Below are 20899 nucleotides of genomic sequence, written 5' to 3' on the forward strand. Positions count from 1 at the left end.
AAATGCCAGATGCGGCAAGTCTGCTCACCAGGAAGCTCTCCGCCATCCTAACACCTTGCGTGGAAATCCTAACCATGCCCATTCAGACATCCTTGGCCACAGTTTTAGAAAGTATTCAATCAATATACTGGGGGAAAGTTTTTGAATGCTTTGGACATTTTTAGCTTAATTTTTATTTTTCTTTTGGTCACAATTTAGATACAATTTAGGCTGACTGCCCTGTGGGTTAAGAAATCATGGGGAAATGTAGAAGAGCCTTCAACTTCCCCAGGGTGATTCCACTCTAGTTCAGTTGTGAGTGTAGAGCTCAGAAGGTGGTTGCTTTGCATGCAAAGTAGAAGGGGATAGTCTGATTCCAGGGTTACCCCTGAGCCTCCTGCACTTGTGAGAAGATGGAGTCCTTGTCTGATAGCCTCCACCATGAAGGCCTAGGAGCTCACACCTGCAAGTTTCAGAACCAGGGGCCAAGATCTTGCTGCTTCTCAGCAGGAGAATGGGGTTGCATATTGGATGTCAAAGATATTGCCACTGTAGGTCAGACTACAGAGCTATGTCTTCCCTGGTACTCTTGTTGCATATGGGGCCTGACTCCCGCCCCTCAGTGCAGCTTACCTGGCCTATTTGTGTAGGGTGAGCTTTTGCACAGGGCTTCTCTTTGTGGAAAACTCATCTAGTGGCCAAAGTTGGGGTTGCAGACCTAGCCCTGAGCTGGCCCTGAGCCTGTTTCTCTCAGGCTTGCCTCAACCCCTGCAGAAAACTTAACAGAACAAAGGTGGTATCCTTGGAGGCAGTAAGGGGGGATCAGGCCCGGAGGCTCCCACTGGGACAGGGCTTAGCCCCTCCAAAACCCCGAAGGAGGAAGAGGTGGGCAGTCCTCAATTCCCACTGCCGCCCGTTTACCTGTTTCTACAGCTGTGCCCCTACCTCTGGGGCGGGAGAGACCATTTCCTTTTTCCTGGAGGGATGAGCCCGCTGCACAGAGACCTTCCACACTCTTGTGGTCAGTGGTTGGGGACCACCACACTCCTCCCTCCTGGGGCCCCTGGCTCCCCACCCCGCAGGATATTTACATCTCAAAGCCACACAATGCGGGCAGCCTGGGAGAGGCTGGAGAGGCTGGGGCTTGACGTGGGCGCAGAGGGAGGGTCTTCGCCTTCTCCCCCGCCCCATTTCCGGAGCCAGCCAGCGCTGGAGCTTTGTAAAGATGCTGGCGTTGGGCCGCTTGGTGGTGATGACATCATCGTCACACAGGAGCTGGGCTGCCGGGGGCTTTAAGAGGGGAAGATCTATTCGGACCACCCCTGTGCTCATGCTCTCACTAGCGCGCTCCAGGCAGAGCCGTGCGCGCCGGCTCCTCTGCGCGCACTCCTAGGCGCGCTCCAGCCGTACTCGCGCACACACTGCCTTGGCGCTCGCCCCCAGGGCCCCGGCTCCGGCCGCGAGCCGCAGCTCTCTGCCATCGCTACTACGGATGCCAGCGGCTGCTGCCATCTGCAGTGCAGCAGCCCCGGCCACCGGCCGGCCCGCCCCGGGCCCCCGGCTGGAGGAACCGCGCCAGGACGCTGGCCCTGCTCGCGGCTAGCCTGCACGCCAGGGCGCAGCGAGGATGGGAGGGTCGCAGTCCCTGCAGCTAGCCCCAGCCAGCGACCTGAACCAGGAGGTTTCCGAGGCCATGTAAGTGCTGCGTCCGGCTGCCCAGAGCCCCCCCCCCAGGGGGGGAGGCTGCCCCGCTTTGTTAGTGTGCCTCTCCTAGCCGGTGCAGCCTGGAGCCGCGGCTGGCCTGGGGTTCTCGGCAGCCTTGTAAGGCTTTACCTGGTGGCTGCGGCTTGTAGCATTTCATGAGCATCTGGCAGCCCCAAGATACTACTGGGAGCAGAAACGACCCTTTGGAATCCGGTTTTGATTGTTCAGCAGCAGGGTGCATGGTTGGGGGCTTCTTGCTCTATCAGCATCTTTTCCTCTGCACCCCCCTCACAGTGGTATTTCCTGCATGGGAACCACCGGAGTGTGGGAAGGCCTTCTCTTAAGGAAGAGCCCTCGATGGTGGCAGCCCCCGGCCGGTGGAGACACACTGACGCACCGGGCAGCCCCTCACTTGGCTGGCGGATGGCTAGAGCTCGCTGGTGGACGGTAGTGCAGGTAGCCTAAGGATCGCCCATGTACTCTGGTGAACACTGGAAGACAAGGCCGCTGCTATTATTAGTAAAGACAGCGAACAGCCTTGTCATTGGTTGAGGCAGTACTTGACTGTGCATCGATCCAGGAATCCGATCTTTTCTCTAAACCACAGAGCTAATGTGCCCAGAAGTGGCCTCTTTCCTTGATGAGTGTTTATTAGAATTGCCCTTCTGTTATGGTCCTCTCGGTTGCCTACCCAGGCGTGTTTGGAGGATGGGGCTTATTGACTAGGTCTGCCTGCTGGGTCCCATTTCAGCAAGTCAGGCTGGCGTCCAAAGTGGGCCTCTGAGTCTACTCTGAGGACCGCTTTCCTTTCCCAAAGAAAGGTCTGTTTCAGAGAAGAAGATTTCTGGAGACTTGGGTGGGGGAGGCAAAGCTGTGGGTTCTTGGGAGCCCTCAATGTGGAGATTTAGAGATAGCAGGGAGTGGTCTGTGTGTTGTAGTAGGGATGGGGCCCCACATGGGGGGTGGGGGCTTCCTCCCCAGCCCAAGCGTGGACTTGAGAGGAGCTGGCCCCATGTGGTGATGTCATGCTGGGCTGAGCCTCGAGGTTTTGCCGGCTCCAGTTCTGGGGCAGGTGTGCACCCATCATTTGTCTTCCTTCCTGTAACTTGAGACTCATCTGACAATGGAGGCACATGGTGTGGAGGATTGTTTTGTTTTATGCCTGGAACCTTGCTCTGTGCTGCCCAGGTTCTCATTCTGGTGCAGTATTGTCTGCTTGGAAACGCACGCACACTGTCGAGCATGAGGAAAAGAACAATTCGAGCCTATTTATTAGGAGTCTCTGAAGTAGGAATGAGCTAGACCAGGATGGGCACCAGCTGGCCGGCTGTTACAGCTCATACCTACCAAAAGTGCTTCAGAGACTCGGGAAGGATAATGTGACCCTGTGTTTGGGAAAATGTGCTCCTCAGCCACTGGAAATTCAGCTCGCCAGTCTCTGACATCCCCGCCCTCTTTCCCAGTTGAATTAATAAATGACCTGTGTTCTGTTGGCTGAAGGCTGAGTCTGGAAAGATTCTGTTAGGGCGCCTTTCTGGATAAGGTCCTCTAAGGCTCTGCACTGTGGGGATAGGGGGGTTTAAGTAAAACTTCAGGCTGAATGGCCACATTGTAACAGAAACTGCTTATCAAATATTTCTGTGGTCAAGTTGGTCCATATGTACCTGCCTGAGGCTTCTCTCCCTGGAGCTGATGCTTCTGAAATTTCTCTGAATATGATTTGGAGATAGTGTATTTAGTCTTTCGCCAAATCCCACGCTCTATCCCCTAACATTTTTGTTCTAAAAAATGAGAGAGGAGATGTTTGGGGACAATGCCACTCCTAGCACCTGTCCTTCTTCAAAACCCGTCTCTGCTGTATGTGTAGCTGGGGCTTACCTTTCTACTCCAGATGCACCCACTGCAATCTAGAGGGCTCTAAGAAAATGTGTTGAGTGCACCTCTTTCCTACCCAGGCACAAGTCTTTCTTGATCGTATGTATTTCCCTGCCCCTAAAAATGCATGCACATGAATAATACACGAGTCGGCGCCATGGGTCCGCACAGAAAAGAGCTTCTGTTGTAAGATGCTGCTATTGGGGTTGCAGGAATGAGACAACCTGGGGTGCTCACCTGCCGCCAGCTGCAGCCTGTGACAACTGGAATCAGTTTTGGTTTTTTTCCCCTTCAATGATAGGTGGGTCTGCAGAGGGCCAAGTATAAGAGTGAAGCCAAGAGAGGATTTGGAAGTGACTGAAGGGTCCCCCGACCCCCCAGGAATTCTTTCTTTCAGATGGCAGGTTTGGGTGCCATTGGGCAGCTTTTGTAGCCCTAGCTGACAGAATTGTCCTGTACAGGAGAGCGGGGTCATGGGGAAGGAGGAGGCTGGCGGGGCAGGAGGGCCTGTGGGATTGGAGAATGGGGCAGCAGATGAAGGCTCAAGGTGGCTGGTCCCTTGCTACTCTCAGTGTGGCCCACAAACTTGCAGCATCGGGGTCTCAGGGCCTGCCCCGGGCAGCTGAATCAGAACTTCCCTTTTCACCCCAAGTTTGTAAGGATGCCCGGTGATTTGGGGCAGGTCAGAGTTGGAGAAGCCTGGAGCTAGGTACAGCTCCTCTCCTTCCAAGTCCTCCAGCCACCCATGGCCACCGCTGCTGCTCCTTTCCTTACTGGGAAAGACCTTCTGAAGGCAACAGTGGCCATGTCCACGGAGAAAATGGGTAGCAAGGAGAGGGAGACTCCACCGTGGAAACTGTTCTCCGCACCCCGCCTGGGGGGCGGGCATTAGGCAGAAGCACTGGGGTGGAGTGGTCTTCCTCTAGTGATGAGCGACTCTCTCCCGCCTTCCTCCTACCCGCGGGACTTGGTTTCTGCTAAGTGAGGCAGCGTTAAGTACTCTGTCCTTTGGGTAGTTGGCGACTCCATCCCAGGGTCTCTCCCAGCTTCCCCCTGGCCCCAGCATCTCAGCCACGAAGAGCCATTGCCATGGGCCAGAGAGCCAGTTCTTCAGGAGCTCTGCCTCCTGGGCGTGTGCACCACTCAGGCCTTGGTCCCCAGGAGCAGACTGCAAATGTGGGACCGGGAGGATCCCGTGGCCGCGCCAGGAGGCGAGTGAGAGAGGAGGAGACTGCGGAGCTGGCAGAGGGAAGGAAGGGTGCAGGTGTCGCCGTCCTGACTTCCCCAATGCTGAAGTGTGACACCAGAGAGGCCCTCGAGGCCAGTGCAGAGGGGAGAGTAGAGGCTCGTTAAGGACAGCAGGAAGGAAGAAGAGGACCCAGGAGGTGGAATCCATGGAAGGGCCCTGTCTTCCCCCTTTCATAGCTTCTTTTTCTTCCCTTTTTCATGGCTTCTTTCAGCTTTCCCCCTTTTCTGTCCTTTGTTCTTGCAGTGATGGAATGTAGGGGGAGACCAAAAGGTGAGGGGCCAGGGGCCTGAGGAGTCATCTGGGCGGAGGGGCCTGGGGGGCTTCTGATGAGCCCCCCCTGTGTGCTGGGGGCTGCTCCATTAGCGTTTCTTTAGAAGGGGCTCTGGGCCTTGGGGACACTTCAGCTTCCCCCAGTGCTGCCCTGCCTTCCCAGGCTCCATTATCAACGTGGCCTTCATTTTACTCGCTATTAGACCCATGTACCTAACCACACTCACGACCTGTCTTTAAATCTGGCTTCACAGGTAGTGGCAGATCCAAAGCCAAGGTCACGGCCCGGTGACTAAGGACCTAGTCAGTGCATGAAAACTGGGGCTGGGGGCAGGGGCAAGCTGATGAGCGAGGACTGGGGTGTGAGAAGTGGGTTGGATCAGAGCTAAGAACTGAGAAAGCTCTGCGGCACCACCTCCCCAGGCAGCATGGCTTGGAGCTCTGCATCTCCATGTGGTTGCAGACCAGAGGCAGGTTTCTGATCTCTTCCATCCTTTGTGTGGCTCTTGACCTTTTTTGGGTCTCAGTCTGGGAGCTGTTGAGAGGGTCCATGGGAATGATCTTGCCTACCTGCCCTGTGGGCTTTCTCAGAAGCAAGACACTGGGTCTGTAAAGATTCGAGATGAGGAAAATGCCTGATGACTGCAAAAGCAGAGGAGATACCCATCCCTGAAAATCTCCAGCCTCACAGCCTCAGGAGGCCAGAAAGGCTGCTGGTGCTCCATCAGGAATCTTTCATCAGCTCTCACTGGATCTGTTTCCAAGCCTTGTTTCTTGAGGCCACTATGGGCTAAGTCATTTAACACAAGTGACAGCGTTCTGAAAGTGGACTGCAGCCAGTTTCTGAGTTCCCGGAAGCAGATTTCACTTTGGATATTATATTATTGTTGAAACGATTAGTAGTCCCCTCCCCCGCCAAACGGAATAAGCTGCAACCTTATCTGTTGAATGGGGGCTGGGGACTGGAGCCCGGCAGCTCCCCAGGGCTGCCTCTCCCTCCCCCACACCCAGCACCAGTCTTAGATCTCTGGTCCGGCCCTGTGGCTGAATGCCCAGGACTCTGTGGATTCTGCCTTCCCCACCACCTCTGTGGGCCTTTCCCCAGGCTCTCTACAGAGGGCTGAAGGCAGATTCTGAGGCCTTCTGGGTAGCTCCTGCAAGGCCAGGGGATCCTGCCACCCCTTTCTGCTGGGCCTGGGCCGGCAGCTAGAAACCTGGTGTCAAGGAGTGTGAGTCTGCAGAAGGGCCTTGTGGCCAGATCAGCGGAGTCTGGGTCACTCCCTGCCACTGACCCTCTGGTCCACGTCCCGGTGTTTCTTTCCACAGTCTCCAGCCCGTTTCTGTGGCTAGATTGTTGGTTGCCTAGGAAACAACTGCAGCCTGGTAGACGATTGGCTGCTCTTGCCAGATGGATCACCCGGCGAGGGCAGTGTCAGGGTGACCAAATGATGCTGAGCAATTGTGTCCTCACCCCTTAGGGTCGGACCGTGTGGGCTTAGGCATCGTAAGCAGTTGTTCTGTGAAAATCAACTCAGGCTTTTGTTACAAATGGCTAAGGGGTCAGGGGACACCCAGCACCAAGAAGCAACGGAGTCAGAACTGGGCTTATGCCCGTCCTGCGCTGGACGTGGACCCTGGTTCTGTTTATACTGACAAATGCACATCCACGGTTGTGTGCGGACGGCAGGTCCCGGGGGCCATGTGCTGTTGCCAGCGTGGAAATGGAGCTGGACGCCGTGGCGTCAATACCGCTTGGTCTTGCTAGGCAGGCTCAGCTCCGTACTCGGTGGAAACTTTTGTGCCCGTCTCCGTATGCTGGACTTTTTCATTATGGAAATTTTATATCCGTTGGCCCTAAGAGGTGGGTGAATGTCACAGATACAGAAACCAAGTCCTCTGGATGGTTTAAACCAAGGGGTCAGCAGGCTCCTTCTGTAAAGGGTCAGGTGGTCCACACCTGGGCTCGGGTGGACACCAGCTCTCCAGTTGCTGTGCAGAGGCAGCCACAGGTGGCACGAGTCATGTTCCAGCAGCCCTCTGCTCCCAGGAGCCTGCAGTGAGCGGGTTGTCCAGATGGCAGGCGCAGGGCTCAGACCCGGTCCTGTGCCCTGAGGGCCACTGGCTGTCTGTCAGTGCAGGAGCCCTCCTGTCATTGACCTGGGCAGCCTCCCGTGTTTCTCTGAGCACCATGCCCATCCTCGGACTGCTCCTGATAGCTCAGCCTTAATGTGTCCCAGGTAGCACTCTGACCACCTTCCTTCTCCCAGAACAAAACTGTGCTGGGGATGCAGCCTAGTTAGAGGGCCTGCCTGGGCTCCGTCCCCAGCATGCCCAGAATCCAAACCCCCAATTGCACATTCCAGCTAACCCAGCCTCATCGTCTCCCATCTCCGCACATGGGACCTCATCCAGCCGAGTACTCAAACCAGAACCCAAAGGTCTAGTCTTGTCTTCTTTTCCCTCACTTCCCTTCTTTGTAGGACAGCCCACGTGATGGGCCTTCCCTGGATAAAACCCTGTGACCATTTCCATTGTGTCTAGTCAAACCTCCACCCCCTTGCAGGGCCTACAGTCCTCCCCTTGCCTGATATTCCCCAACAAGGATCACCTGGCAGCTCTTTGTGCCATGCTTTCCTGCCTCGGGGCCTTTGCGCATGCCGAGGGTCTCCAGGAAGGCCTTCCACCCTGAGCTGCTCTGGCCAGCTGCTTCCCCAGCTTGGCTTCTCCATGGGTTGACCTGCCATTGTTCTCCAGTGCTGTCCAGTTGAACTTCTGTGGCAATGGAAGGGTCCTGTCATCTGCACTGTCCAGTGCAGTAGTCCTCAGAAGGTGACTAGTGCAACCCAAAAATCAAATATTAAATTCTGCTTAATTCAAATTAGCTCGGTGACATTTGACAAGTGGCTATTACACTGGAGATCGCAGCTCTGCATCATCCCCTCTTTGGAGTTCTTGATACCAGCACAGTTGGTGATCATTTGCCGTATTTAACTGTTCTCACCAGCCCGAGGTGAAGGCATTCTGCTATTCTTCTCCCCCGGCACCTGGCACGTGCCAGCACCTGGCTGAGAGTAAATATTTGTTGAACGAATGCTTAGGTGAACAGACGGATGGGAGTCTTACTATCGAGGAAAATCGGCCACATCTGCTGTCCATGGGGCGGTGGGCAGTGCTGGCCTTGGCTGGGTGCCTTGGGTGTAGGGTTCTGGGGACCTGGCCTGCTGCTGCCGCATGAGTGGGCTCGGCACCCGTCTGTCTGGCATCACGGTGGCAAAAGAGGGTCCTCATGGTGCCTCTGTTAGAGGAAGTGAGTCCCTGCCTCAGCATTCTCTGAGTGCCCCAGGAAACTTGCAGCCTGGGGTAGAGCTACTGGCAGGTCACGCAGGTGACAGCGGGAGCCCTCCCTCCTCCCTCCTCCCTCCTCCCTCCTCCCTCCTCCCTCCTCCCTCCAGCCCCACTCCTCCCTGTCTGACTCTCTCCTCTTGCACGTATGCTGTTTTCTTCCAAACCTCTGTGCTCAGCGCCACTCTGTGGCATCCTCTGTTGGTTCTGTCTCCACCTCCACCCTCCATCCCATGGTTGGGGGGACCAGGTGCCCATCACCAGCCCTGCAGAGCCTTGTGAGGAGGCTGGTGCGGGCCTGTGAGCGGCTCCTCCCCTCGGTGCCTGCCTTCTTGGCTCTGATAAAGGAGGGGGCTCCTGGGCCTGGGAGGTGGCTTACTGCACCCCACTCCCCAGTGGTGGGCACCACGTCGCCTGTCGGGGTGGTGGACTTGGCGGGGTGGTGGACTTGGTGCGGGGTTCTACCTTGTTCAGGAGGGACCGTTTCCTGTGTGTTGCTGCTTCCTCCTGAGAGGGACGGGGATGCAGCTGTGCCTAAGGCAAAGCAGTGGGGCCTGGGGTAGCAGGACACAGGCAGGGACAGCACCTGTGTGTCCTCATGAGCTGAGACTCAGGCCAGCTGCTGGGCCCAGCGTATGCCAACATGTCAGCTTCACATGGTCTGTAGGATTGTGGTGCCAAAGTCTGGGGATTTTGGAACGGAAGCATCAGAATCTTAGTCACCGAGGGATTTTCTTAAGTGAAAATTGCTTAGATCTCATAGGAACCTTGTAAATATCTCGTTGGTGGCTCCTCCTTGTCATGATTCAGAGTGTGTCAAGTAGCCACTTCAAACCATTTCCCTGTAACTTGCAGTTTGCTTAATATATATATTTTTAGATGGACTATATGTCACTTAGAAAGCTTAAAACAGGGACAGTGGGACAGGGAAATAGCTGAAACTGCAGATTCTTTGTCCCAGGAGGAGATGTAGTGGATAGTTTATTTGGGGATGAAAATGACTGAACTTGGGCCAGAGATCCAGCTCCTCCCTGAGTGGTAGCTCCTCTCTTTGTCCTGCAGGATCTGACTCCTGGCTCCTTAGGCAGGTTAGTTCTAAGGGAGACGGATACAGACATTTCAAGAGGGGGTTGATCTCTGCGGAGGCCCAGCAAGCCCAGAGGTGCTGGGATAATCATGGCCTTTCCGTAACCCACCTGTCGAGACGGAGTGAAAACGACCCGAGCTCCGACAGAGTCCCGGACACGAAGTGGATGCGGTCAAGGTCCCAGGGACATGCCAGAGACTCCCTGGGGTCTTAATTTCGTGTTCTAGCCCCGTGGTTTTAGTAGGTCTAGGCTGAAGTTCGATTTAGAAAAAGCCTGGGCTACGTTGTCCTCTGCTGGGGGAGAAGGTCACAGGACCCGTCTGCCTGTTTGTCGCCTGTCACCTGGAGGAGTGTGTTGCAGTCCAGTCCTGAGCCAGGGCTGTGGGGGTCAGATCTCTCTGAAACTTCAGAAGCAATCGCATTCAAGGGGGCTCCGACTGGAGAGTCACTCACTCCTCTTTGCCATTCGTCAGGGCCCTGATGATGCTGGCCAATTAATTGCCTGGAGCACTCTGGAAGGATTTTTCCCTCCAGGAGGAAGGCAGGGGCTGCGGCTTCACTTAGGGGAAACAGCTGCACACGTGCAGGTCAAGCCAAACTCTCGGGTTCCTGGGAGTGGCCTGTCCCGTGCAGCGGCCCTAGGGTACTTTTCTGGGGTGCAGGGCTGCGGGGCGAGTGGGGCTCACCGCTCAGCATCGGTCTCCAGGAGCAGGAAAAGGCAAAGGTGCACGAGAGCCAGCGGGGGCTGCAGGGGAGTTGTGGGCCGCCTAAGGCTCCAGCACCCTTTGGTTTCCAGCCTGTGGAGAGCCCTGAGCTGGACCTCCTGTGCACGTTCATGTGCACTAAGCAGGGCAGGTCTGGTGACCAGGAGCCTAGAGTCTAGAGTGTCCTGCACAGAGCTGCACCTAGAATGGCCCTTCCTCACACAGGGCTTTGCCTGTGGCCTTAGACACCCTCTGTTGCAAGTAGGAAGAAAAAAAAAGAGGGAACATGTCTCCCGTGACTGACAGGTAGGGTTCCTACAGAGGTAATTGTCAGGATGGCTTTAGGAAAAGGACACCTGCATCCCCCCCCCCAAAAAAAAAAATACTCCAAAAGTCCAAAAAGTCCAAACACTGGAGCATCAGGATGGATGGTGTTGGAATCGCCTTCTTTGATCTGCCAGAGCTGACCTCCCTGGAGCGGCTGTGCCCTCCTGAGCCCTCTAACAGGCATGCAGCTGCTGGGGGGTTTCCTGCCTCAGCTTCTGAGCTGCATGGACACTGGACCCATGGCCCAGGTAGGGAGGTATGGACACTGAGAAGAGGGAGCTCTGGGCCCTGGTCCTGGGCTTGGTCACAAATGCCCTTCAACAGCTGCGCTAACTGGGGGACCATAGGAGGCCGCCTGCTCCTGGGACAGCTGCTGGGCTTTGGCACTTGGAGTGAGCATCCTCAGGTGCCAGGGCAAAGCCTGAGAGAAGTGACCCGAGAGCCAGGGGGAGCGTGGGCGTGTGTGACTGGACGCTCCTGGCAGTGTGTCCCTGGAGCCTCGCTGCTGATGGGCCGGGAAAGGGCTCTGCTGCAGGGACTTCAGAGGAGACAGGTACTTGTTGTCCATGTCCTTCCCGTCCAGCGGCTCTGGTCGCAGATGAGGGTGTGTCTGAGCCCCAGTATGGCTCCTGGGCCCAGAGCGGTGACCCCTCCCCACCTCCAGCGCTCACCCTCCCGCAGACTGCAGGGTCTGTGCTGCCCCTGCATTCCAAGGCCCTGAGGTCACCAGCCTCCTCTCCCAAGTCTGGACAGCAGACTTGGGCTGGGTAGGGGCCCTGGCCAGCAGAGCTCCCTTATCCTGTGGTCCCTTCCCAGAGTGGGACTGTCTGTCCCTGTGGTGGGGTCGTGCTTGAGGGCCACTGGGCAGTACGGTGTTCCTTGGACTGGGGATTTTCATTTTCTCTCTCTTTTTTTTTTCTCCCACCTGGTGCCCCTGTCCATCCATGTCTGTGAGTCCTGTGTGCTCCCTGGGTCATGAGGCAGGTAGCCTGCAGGGTGACGTGTTCCTGATAAACTGACCACCTCTCCTTCCATAGAGAGGGGAGAGCGTGCCCAGCCTCCTGCACTGGTAGCAACAACGCCAGGTTTTGACAGGTTCTGCACACAGCCAGTGGACAGGGCGCTGGTCAGTGCACGCCTCCCCACCGTCTGGAAACGTAGCAGTGCCCGCTCGCTGTGGACGATCAGCTTCTGCCACCTGCAGAGCTCCGCAGAGTGGGGGCAGAAGTCAGAGTGGACATGTGTGTTTGGAGACCCCGGAGAAGAAATGATGTGCAGAATGTTCTGAAGTATTGTGCTCGTGGGACTTTTTTTTTTTTTTTTTTTTTTGACAAATAAAATTGTAGATACTGTGTCATGTTCTGGAATCTGTGTGCGTTACACAGAAGCTGAGTCAGGCTAATTAACACACATATCACCTCACATATCTTTTGTGTAAAAGGGAACACTTAAAATGGGCTCTCTTGAATTTTCAAGTGTATGACACGAGGTTGTGAACTAGTCACCAAGTCGTCCCGTTGAGCTCTTGAGCTTACTCCTCTGCTCTGGCTGAAGTTTTGTACCACTTGACCTACATCTTCCCACCCGCAGCCTGCTTCGCCCCCAGCACCCACCATCCTGCCCTCTGCTTCTCTGAGTTCAGTTTTATCCTCTATAGGGATGTGAGATCATCGAGGGTTGGGTTTTTGTTTTAAATACAGCATAATTCCTCGTGAAGAAAAACACTGAAGTGCTGATAGTTTGTGGGAAGGCCACACCAGTGTCACTGTTCTGGACGGTTGGTAGCAGTGAGGAAACCCCTTCCTGCCTGGGAGGTGAGAGGAGGGTGCTGACCTCAGAGCCAGCTGCTCAGACCCCAGGATGCGTCCCACCGCCCCCTGCACTTCTGTTCTTCATGCGCCTCCGGGGCTCACGTATTGCGTTTCCCAGTCAAGCTGCAAGTACTGCTTGCGTTTCCCGGGTGCTGTTTTAATCCCACCTGGGAAGTCCCTCCGCCACACCCCGAGGAAGCATGTTATTGGTCAAAAACGTTAGAAGATGAAATGGGAGCAATTGAACTGTGCAGTGGAAAGGGCCCGGGTGGCAGGGTGGGCTGCGGGTGAAGAACAAGGCTGGGCCCTGTGGACGTGGGGGCGGGGGGCAGGGTGACTTACGGGGTGCACAGCCTGGCCTGCAGGGAGCTTGCAGTCCACTGGGGGAGGCTGACACCAGACACACAGGGTGTGGCACCAGGGAGCCTTCAGCAGGGCTCTAAGGGATGGGGAGAGCAGGACAGGAGGGCTGCATGGAGGAGGAGGCATTCTCTTGAGCCTGGCAAGATCTCTGCTGGGCAGGAAGGGTGTGCTGGGCGGAGGGAGCAAGGACAGGGCCTTGCTGGCCGAGAGGACTAAGTGGAGACAGAGGCTGGGCTTGGCACAAGATACTGGAGTAGCCGCAGGTTGGGGCAGAAATGGCCGGGACTGGGCCTGGAGGGTGGTGGAAGTCTTAGACGGAGTTAAAGGGAGTCAACTGATCAGGTTTGGGTTTGTGTTCAAGGCAGGAAAGGGGAAAGGGCCCAACTTCATCTTGCTGAGCGTCTCCCGAGTGGCCTCTCTTCTGTCTGGAGTTTGTGATTTGTCAGGTCCGAGGTGGGGCAGCGCAGCTCCTGGTTCCGATCTCTCAGGATTGTCTGAAAATGGTCATTCCTGGGGGTCCTTCTGGTTCGGAAGAACTTCAGCTGTCACCCCTATGTGGACAGGGATTCAGGGTGAGAGGCTGCCTCACCCGGGAGTCATGGGATAGAGAGGCTGGACCTGCTGTTCCGCAGGGAACTTGGGGACCAGCTCATCCCAGCCCCGGAGAACGTGTAACACCGTGTTAGGTGACGTCCCTTGGTGTGTGTGGACAAAAGTCGATCTCCCCTGCGAGCTGTGGGCTCTGTGACCAGCCATCGGTTGGAGGTGCAGAGACGCTGGGGTGACCCCAGAAAGCCCCATCTGTGTGAGATTAGGTGCCAGGAAGGGGCAGGTGGGTGTAAGGACTTCAGATACAGCCCATCCTCCTCTAGGAAGGGGCAGGAGGAGGCAGCTGCGCTTGGGACATGCGGCTGGAGGAGCAGCACGGTGGTGGTCGCCTTTAAAGAGTTATGACTAGGTCGGTGGCTCATTTGCTCCTGTGACTAAAGGACCTGAGAAGAACCGTAAGAGGAGGAAAGTTTATTTGGGGGCTCACGGTTTTGGAGGTCTCGGTCCATAGGTGGCCTGGGGGTGAGAGGTCTTCAGAGCAGCAGGAGAATGAAGCTGGGGAGGAGATAAGCCCTGCACTTGCCGGGGCCCAGATGTGAGGAGCAAGTCTGCAGAGGTCTCAGGTGGACGGCCCTGGGGACACGTCAGTGGGATGCACAAGCTCACCTCTGGACGTCTGTTCTGGCCGCTGTAACGAAATACCATGAGCCCAGTGGCTTATGGACAATAGAAACGTATTTCTCACAGTCCTGGAGGCCAGGACGACTAATATCCAAGCCGGACTTGGTGTCGAGTGAGGGCTCCCGTTGTGGGTCATAGAGGTGGGCACCTCTTGCCATGTCCTCACATGGCAGCAGGAGTTGGGGGTTCTCTCTGGGGCCTCTTTCCTAAGGACCTGAGTCCCTGGTGACCTAACCACCCCTAGCATCCGCTTGGAGGTTAGGATTCCAGCACATGGAGTTGGCAGAGGAGGGACAGTTGGGGACCCCCATGGAGCATCCGTTCACAGTGAAGAGCCGGAGTTTGTCTCCTTGGAGCCACACACCTTCCTCCCTCTCTTTCCTCCCCTCACCTCTCTTCCTCCTTGCTTCAAGTCCTTGGTGGAAGTTGGTGTCTGAAGAGGACGTGGAGGGTTTGTGGGACCTCGGTTTCAAGATGGTACTTAAGTTTCTGATTATTTGTCTTTACCTGGAAATGCTCTTCCCCATCACTGGTGTCTTTTTTGCACGGTTTCTGTTAAGCCTCCAGACGCCCGTGGAGTGGTGACTCGGTGGCATTGTCATTAAGGACTCTGGCCTGGAGCTGCCATCCCCTCAGTGGTCCTCTTGGTCCTTATCAGCTGGCCCCTGTGCTGGCTTTGGAAGGGGACCTGAGGTGGAAATGACAGCGTCCCCATTCATGCTGGCGCAGGAGCCGTGCACCTGTCACCCGGAATCCCCGATTCTTTCCTTTTGATTGTGATGATCAGTCAACAGTTCTGTGATGAACTAAGAAGAAAGGACAAATCCCCAATTATGTGGTTCAACCGAAACCCCTGGTTACGTAGCCCAGCCAGCCCCTAATTATGGAGCTCAACTCACCCTAGAATTCCTGCGAAGCCAGGAGACAACTTTTAAACAGCCGGCACTTGGAGATAGTGGCAGCTTTCAGCCTTTGTGCAGGCGGCTTGGACACGAAGCCCAGGGCTGGCCCTTGACATCTGTTGTAAACGTAAAGCAAGGAGCTTTGTGTGCCCGGGAGGCTGGAGGCATGATGAAGAGAAATGGCCAGGTGACCGTCCTCAGACGCATCCGTGTGCCTTTGCTTATCCGATAACGGTAGAGTAGCTTGTTGGCAAGAAGGTCAGCTCCGAGTCTATTTTTAACTCAGTTGGGTCATTGCCACAGAACCCTTAACCTCGAGATAGCCATGCTTGTTTGATGTGGGAAATTATATCTGTCCGTTGGAGCTTTGTTAAACGTATAATTGAAATCCAGGGTTACTTATCAGCCCTGTCATATTTAAACCACGATTATGGCTCTGATGTCTTTGCTGCGATTAAATCAGCCAGTACACAAGAGATTCAGAATCTCTTGGAGTTAAGAAAAACCGTTTCTTCCCTGTATTCATTATAGTGCAAGTAAAAACAAATGCACTTTTTAGCCAAAACTTTTAAGAAGCACAGGTTGAAATTGCCGTTCTCCTTGACACCTGTCACTGTAACCTGCCATTCCTGTCCCTGCTGTGGGTCTCAGCGGTCAGAAGGACCTTCTGGAAACATGACCCAGGGCAAGTCCTTCCTCAGGGGCCAAGCCCTGCATGGCCTCCCAGCTCCGCATATGCCCAACATTGTCATTGTCACTGCTGCCCTCTCTGAGGCCTCCTGGCAGACCTTCTCCTCTCTGTCCACTTCATTCTCCCAGGTGGCCGAAGCCCTTTCTCCTTGGGTATTTTTGAGGTGCACAGGGCTGAAGGGGGCCCTTGTGTGTGCTGGGAGGAGCTGTCCCCCTGAGCCACACTCCAGCCCCTTCTGCACTTGCCAGCCGCCCTCTGGAACCTTCTCCCCAGCTGTGTGGTGACTGGCTCCCGCGCTCTCCATGTCTCAGCTCCCGGGGGCCCCCCCTTCTTGGGAACGCCAGAGGGAGACCCCCAGTGCTTCCTGGAGCCCGCAGCCAACAGCTTCAGCTGATTACGGGTTCTCTCTGAGTGATTGGATTAGCTCAGTAAATATTCGAGTGAGATTTATTGCTTAATTTTACAATTCCTCACCCACAGCCATTTTAGCTGTGTGTGTGTGCGTGTGTGTGTGTGTGTGTGTGTGTGTGTGTGTGTGTTGATGTGAGGGAAGAGCAAGGAAAGTCACGTTCCTTTTTCATTGCTCTGTAAACTCATGAATCACTGGTACAGCTGTCTCTCAGCCACAGGACTTTAAAGAAAATGGGAGCATGATTGTGTTTAGGTTTCTCTGATGTGTTACGTGAAGGACTCAGTGATTTTAGTTGTGGAGTTTTTTTTGTTGTTGTTCATTTTGTTTTGTTTTGTTTTTGGCATCGGGGATTAGACCCAGGGGGGCCTAACCACTGAGCTATACCCCAACCCCCTTTTATTTTACTTTTTTATTTTGAGACGGGGTCTTGCTAAGTGGCTCAGGGTCTCCCAGGTCACTGGGGTTTTAGGTGTGCACCACGGAGCCCGGCAATTGTAGAGTTCTAACCCTTTGAAGACTGGTGAGTAAATGCCTTCTAAGTGCTGGGCTCTGTACAGAGTGCCCTACAGATGCAGACCCAGCTCCCAGAGCACCCGTGCATGGCGCTGTCCTCTGCTCTCTCCAGCTGCCCGTGGTGCAGGAAACTGCGGTCCAGGGCTGTTAGGCACCTGTCCAGCGGTGCTCACCTCACAGGTGGCGGAGCACGAAGCTGTTGATGCTCAGTTTTCTTTTTGATGGAGATTGTTCTGCTGTCTTCAGAATCCTGTAATTCATGTGTTCCAGGCAAAGTAGGGGCCTGAATTTAGACTTTTATTGGCTTGGATTTGTAATAAGTGGGTCAAAGACTGAGCTGGCATTGCTGTGTCAGGTGAGAGCAGAGGGAGTGGCTTCCCAGGCCCTGAGTGTGCCCGGGCTGCAGTCTTGTAAGGAGGTCTGGAAGGGAGGGACAAAGGATTTAAGTCCTTTCTCTTCTTATTGTACCCAGGCACGGTTTGCAGACGTATGTGGTAACAAACCAGCTTTTAAAACTTTCCCAGTTTCAGGCTCTTACCACAGCACATTGGCCACACCATGTCACATTGGCCACACCATGTCACATTGGCCACACCATGTCTAATCCATGTGCTTCTTTTATTTCAATGCACAAAATTGTGATGGAGTCTCTGTGACACACAGGATCATGTATTTAGCAGAGCAGGAAAGAGGCATTCTGGAGAATTGCCTGGCTAGTGGGGAATCTCTGTGGGACGAATTTGTTGAACATCTACTGGCAGGACCTTGAGAATGACCAGTTTTCAGATAAGTGAAATGTAACAAAAACTAAACCAAAATGGGCACAGTGGTGCACACCTGTGATCCGGTGACTCGCCAGGCTGAGGGATCACAAGTTCAAAGCCAGCCTCCGCAACTTAGTGAGACCCTCTCTCAAAATGAGAAATAAAAAGGGTTGGGGATGTGGCTCAGTGGTAGAGCCAGCCCTAGGTTCAATTCCTAGTGATGCCCCCCCAAACAACAACAACAACAACCAAACAAAACCCCAAAATTAAAACCAAGTGTGTTTTTACCAAGTTGGGCAAAGCTCCAGAGTCTCTGAAGGCCTCTCCCTGGTCCAGCAGGGAGTGTGACCAGGGGGGACAAAGGTGGGATGCTGCTTGGATCCCCCAGGAGCTCCCCAGGCTTCCTGGGCCTCTGGAATTGCCACCACCTGATAGAATGTGGGTGCAAGGTGTGTATGTTGTTGAACACAGTGATCCTCAGAGCCATCCACGTTCACATGGAGTGAAGCAGCAGGGGGAGGTGCGTCCTGCGCAGTGAGAGCCACGGACCCCCCCCCATTACTGTTATCTATTGTGGTTTACAGGTGTTGAAGTACCAGCTTCAAGGGAAAGTCACAAATGACAAATTATAGAGTCAAGACACATGGCCTTTAATTATTCATGGGCAGTGCAGTGTTCACATTAGCAGGGCAGCTTCCTCCTGACTGGAGGGGGAAGAGAGGAGGGAGGTTGAAGCCTGGGAAACCTAGAGCCATGGTGCCGGGGCAGGTGGAGGCAGAGAATTCAGAGATAGATGCAAAGATGTATGGGGGTGGGGGAGAAAGACAGACCCACATTAGACAGAAAGAGCTGGGAGCTGGGTCCTTGGACCAGAGCTGCTCCTCCCCCCTGCAGAGCCGAACCCCCATGGCCCGCTCTTTAGAAGAGTCTGCTCTGAGATCACCCATCCCTTTCGTGTCCCCTTGACCCTAGGATGGCATTGCCCTTGGCCCAGGCTCCCCAGACACTCTCTGTAGGAGCTGAGAATCCAAGCCTTTGCAGGCCTGGTGGCCTGGTGGCCTGGTGTGGGCCTTCCCGCTGGTTGAATGAAAGAATGGGCCAAAGCAAAGGGGAGAGAGGTGAGGAGGGACGAGTGGCAGGAGTCACCAGGAGTCACCTGCTGGCCCGACTCACTGCCCCCTGGGGTGTCCCTGAACCCTTCCCCTGGGGGTGAAAATGCCCTAGAAAACTGGACGCATCCAAATGGACCAGAGACTGACCTGCCGGCAGACTCCCTGGTCCATGCCTAGGAGCTTCTGTGACCCAGGGGCAGGCACTTGGCTTAGGATGAGATTTGCGCCCTTGTCTCGGCTCCTCCTCAGGACCTGGGGACTGTTGGAGAGTGGGGCTGGCTCACCTGCCCAGGTGCCCGCTGGTGGTGGATGGCAGGTTCTGCTGCATAGTGCTGGGAGGTCTTGCACTTCACTGTTGGGATGACTGGCTGATCATGAGGAGGAAGCCCTGAGGTGAGCGGACGTGGGGTAGATCCTTTCCTAGCTGTTCGCAGCCCCAGCCTGGTACTGGGGTACCTGCTCAGGAGACCACACTTCAAACCAGAACACTCGGGAGTGTAGACCATGAGCCCCGATGCAGGGTGATGGCCCAGGGAACCCCTGAGGGTGAGACGGGGCGGCCTGGGGGGAGCTGACCCTGCTGACTGTGTCTGTCCTAGATTCTTGCAGCCCCTCAGCTTTTGCCAAACTCCTGTTGGCTCCTTTTCTTTAATCTGTTGCCCTAAACATGATCCAGCTGCTCAGATCCCAGCTGGGTCCCCTTGGTCATGTCTGGGAACCATATGACATTTGGAAGAACTTGCTGAACAATCTGAGCTGGTCCCCAAGTCCCCAGCAGTGTGTGACTGCTCTCCCTATTGGGGCTGGAGTCCTCCCCTGTGCCCTGGCAGCCTGGGTGTTTCTCGTGTCTGTGTTTAAACATCTCGTTCTGAATTCTAGAACCTCCCTAAGTGCTGCCTACCCGTGGGACTCTTTCTCTTCCTACAGAGGCAGACAAGAATGTGAAAGTACATAAGCGTTTATCTACATTTGTGTATGTTTAAATGTCATCGTTTTATTATAAAGAAGCTCATACTGACATACGTTTCTTAATTGACCTGCTTATTTCAACACATCATTTAGCTTGGAGCTCTCCTAACTGTCCTGCAACCCAACCCCTTCTAGGCGGATGGTGCCCAAGGAGGACCTGTTAACTTGCCAGGTGCTGGGGAAGCCCCCCAGGTTGGCTGGGCAGTGCTGCTCTCCTCCTTATGTTTTTTGGCTCAGTAGCCACACACCCGTTATGGGTACCCACCTCAATACCCTGCCCTTTCTAATTGATTTGGAGCCAAGGTTGGTGGTGCACACACCTGTAATCCCAGCAACTGGGGAGGCTGAGGCAGGAGGATCCCAAGTTCCAGGCCAGCCTCTGCAACTTAACGAGACCCTGACTTAAAATAAAAAGGGCTGGAGGTGTACTCACTGGTCGAGCGCCCCTGGGTTCAATTCCCAGTGCCACAAAAACAACTAATTTGATTTTGTTTCGTAAACCAGATACTAAACCTCTTAGACCCGTGTATGAAATTAGGAGAGCTAAATATGTTTCCAGAGAAGCCCAGAAGAGCTTTTTGGAGGACTTTAGAGCAAGCTCTGTGCATGGGTTGGTGGAACAGGGAGGTTTCTGTGCTTTCTGGGGTCCTGGTTGGTTTAAAGTAAAGCTTCCAATTGGACTTACTCAGTAAGGAGCTCTGCTGCCAGGATGAGGTTTCAGGGACATGAGTGCATGGAAGTAGGGACGTGCGAGGGCAGCCGGTGCCCCTTTATTTTTCTTGAGTCTTGATTACGCTCCCTGGTGGGCACGTGTGTACACACCCACTTGTGTACAGTGTCATGCTGAGCCGTTCTGCAGGTGCTGGCCTGTCCCTGGAGACAGGATTGATTGCATGGCTCAGGAAGGGCGAGGCAGAGCTCTTACGATTCAGAGCAGCCATGTTCTGAGGACACACGCGGTTCACAGACACCCTGGCCAGGCGGCGGCCACACTCCACATGGCCTCCAGATTCTCTTTCAACCTCCCAACTCGGTTGTTTTGACCAAATAAAATAGAAGGCCCAGCCAGCATGCGAGCAGATCACACCCCGGTTCTCTAATGCCTGGGGTCCAGGGGAAGAGTCAGAACTTGCAAATAATCCAAGGGCCTGGGAGGTCAAGTAGCTTGTCTAAGGTCACGTCTTTGTCAAGTGAGTGACATGACATTTGTTCTTTGGGCTCCTTGCCATTCACTCCACCTTCTGACCGCCTTTTGGGGAAGTCTGCCTGTCCTCTTCCATTGGATTGTTTCCTTACGAAGGTCCCCTGACCTCTACTAGCTAAGTCATGGGCGTAAACCCAAGGAGGGTCAGTCAGATGCTCCCTCCCAGGAATTTCAACCAAGCTGAGTGCTGGGTGATCCAAAAAATGCCTGGAGACCCACAGTCCTCTGTCTAATCGGAATCCTCCAGAACCTGATAGTAAGTTGTACTTTTGTCTTAGTTATCCAGAGTTAAGTCCTGCTTCTTGAAAGGACTTCAGTTACATTTAATTTACAACTGGGTGTAACTGGGTCTGAGAGACCCTTCATCTGTGTGGGCTCTTTCCCCTTGGCC

At 54.7% G+C, this 20899-nt stretch overlaps 1 protein-coding gene across 17 annotated transcripts in view; it reads left to right on the plus strand.

Annotated features, from left to right (window-relative positions):
* Positions 1–20899, plus strand: part of Tacc2 (transforming acidic coiled-coil containing protein 2) — a 186110-nt gene that overhangs the window by 118892 nt on the left and 46319 nt on the right. The gene's annotated exons all lie outside the window — the stretch shown is intronic.

The sequence above is a fragment of the Urocitellus parryii genome, chromosome 5 (genome assembly GCF_045843805.1).
Source record: "Urocitellus parryii isolate mUroPar1 chromosome 5, mUroPar1.hap1, whole genome shotgun sequence".
Classification (NCBI taxonomy): domain Eukaryota; kingdom Metazoa; phylum Chordata; class Mammalia; order Rodentia; family Sciuridae; genus Urocitellus; species Urocitellus parryii.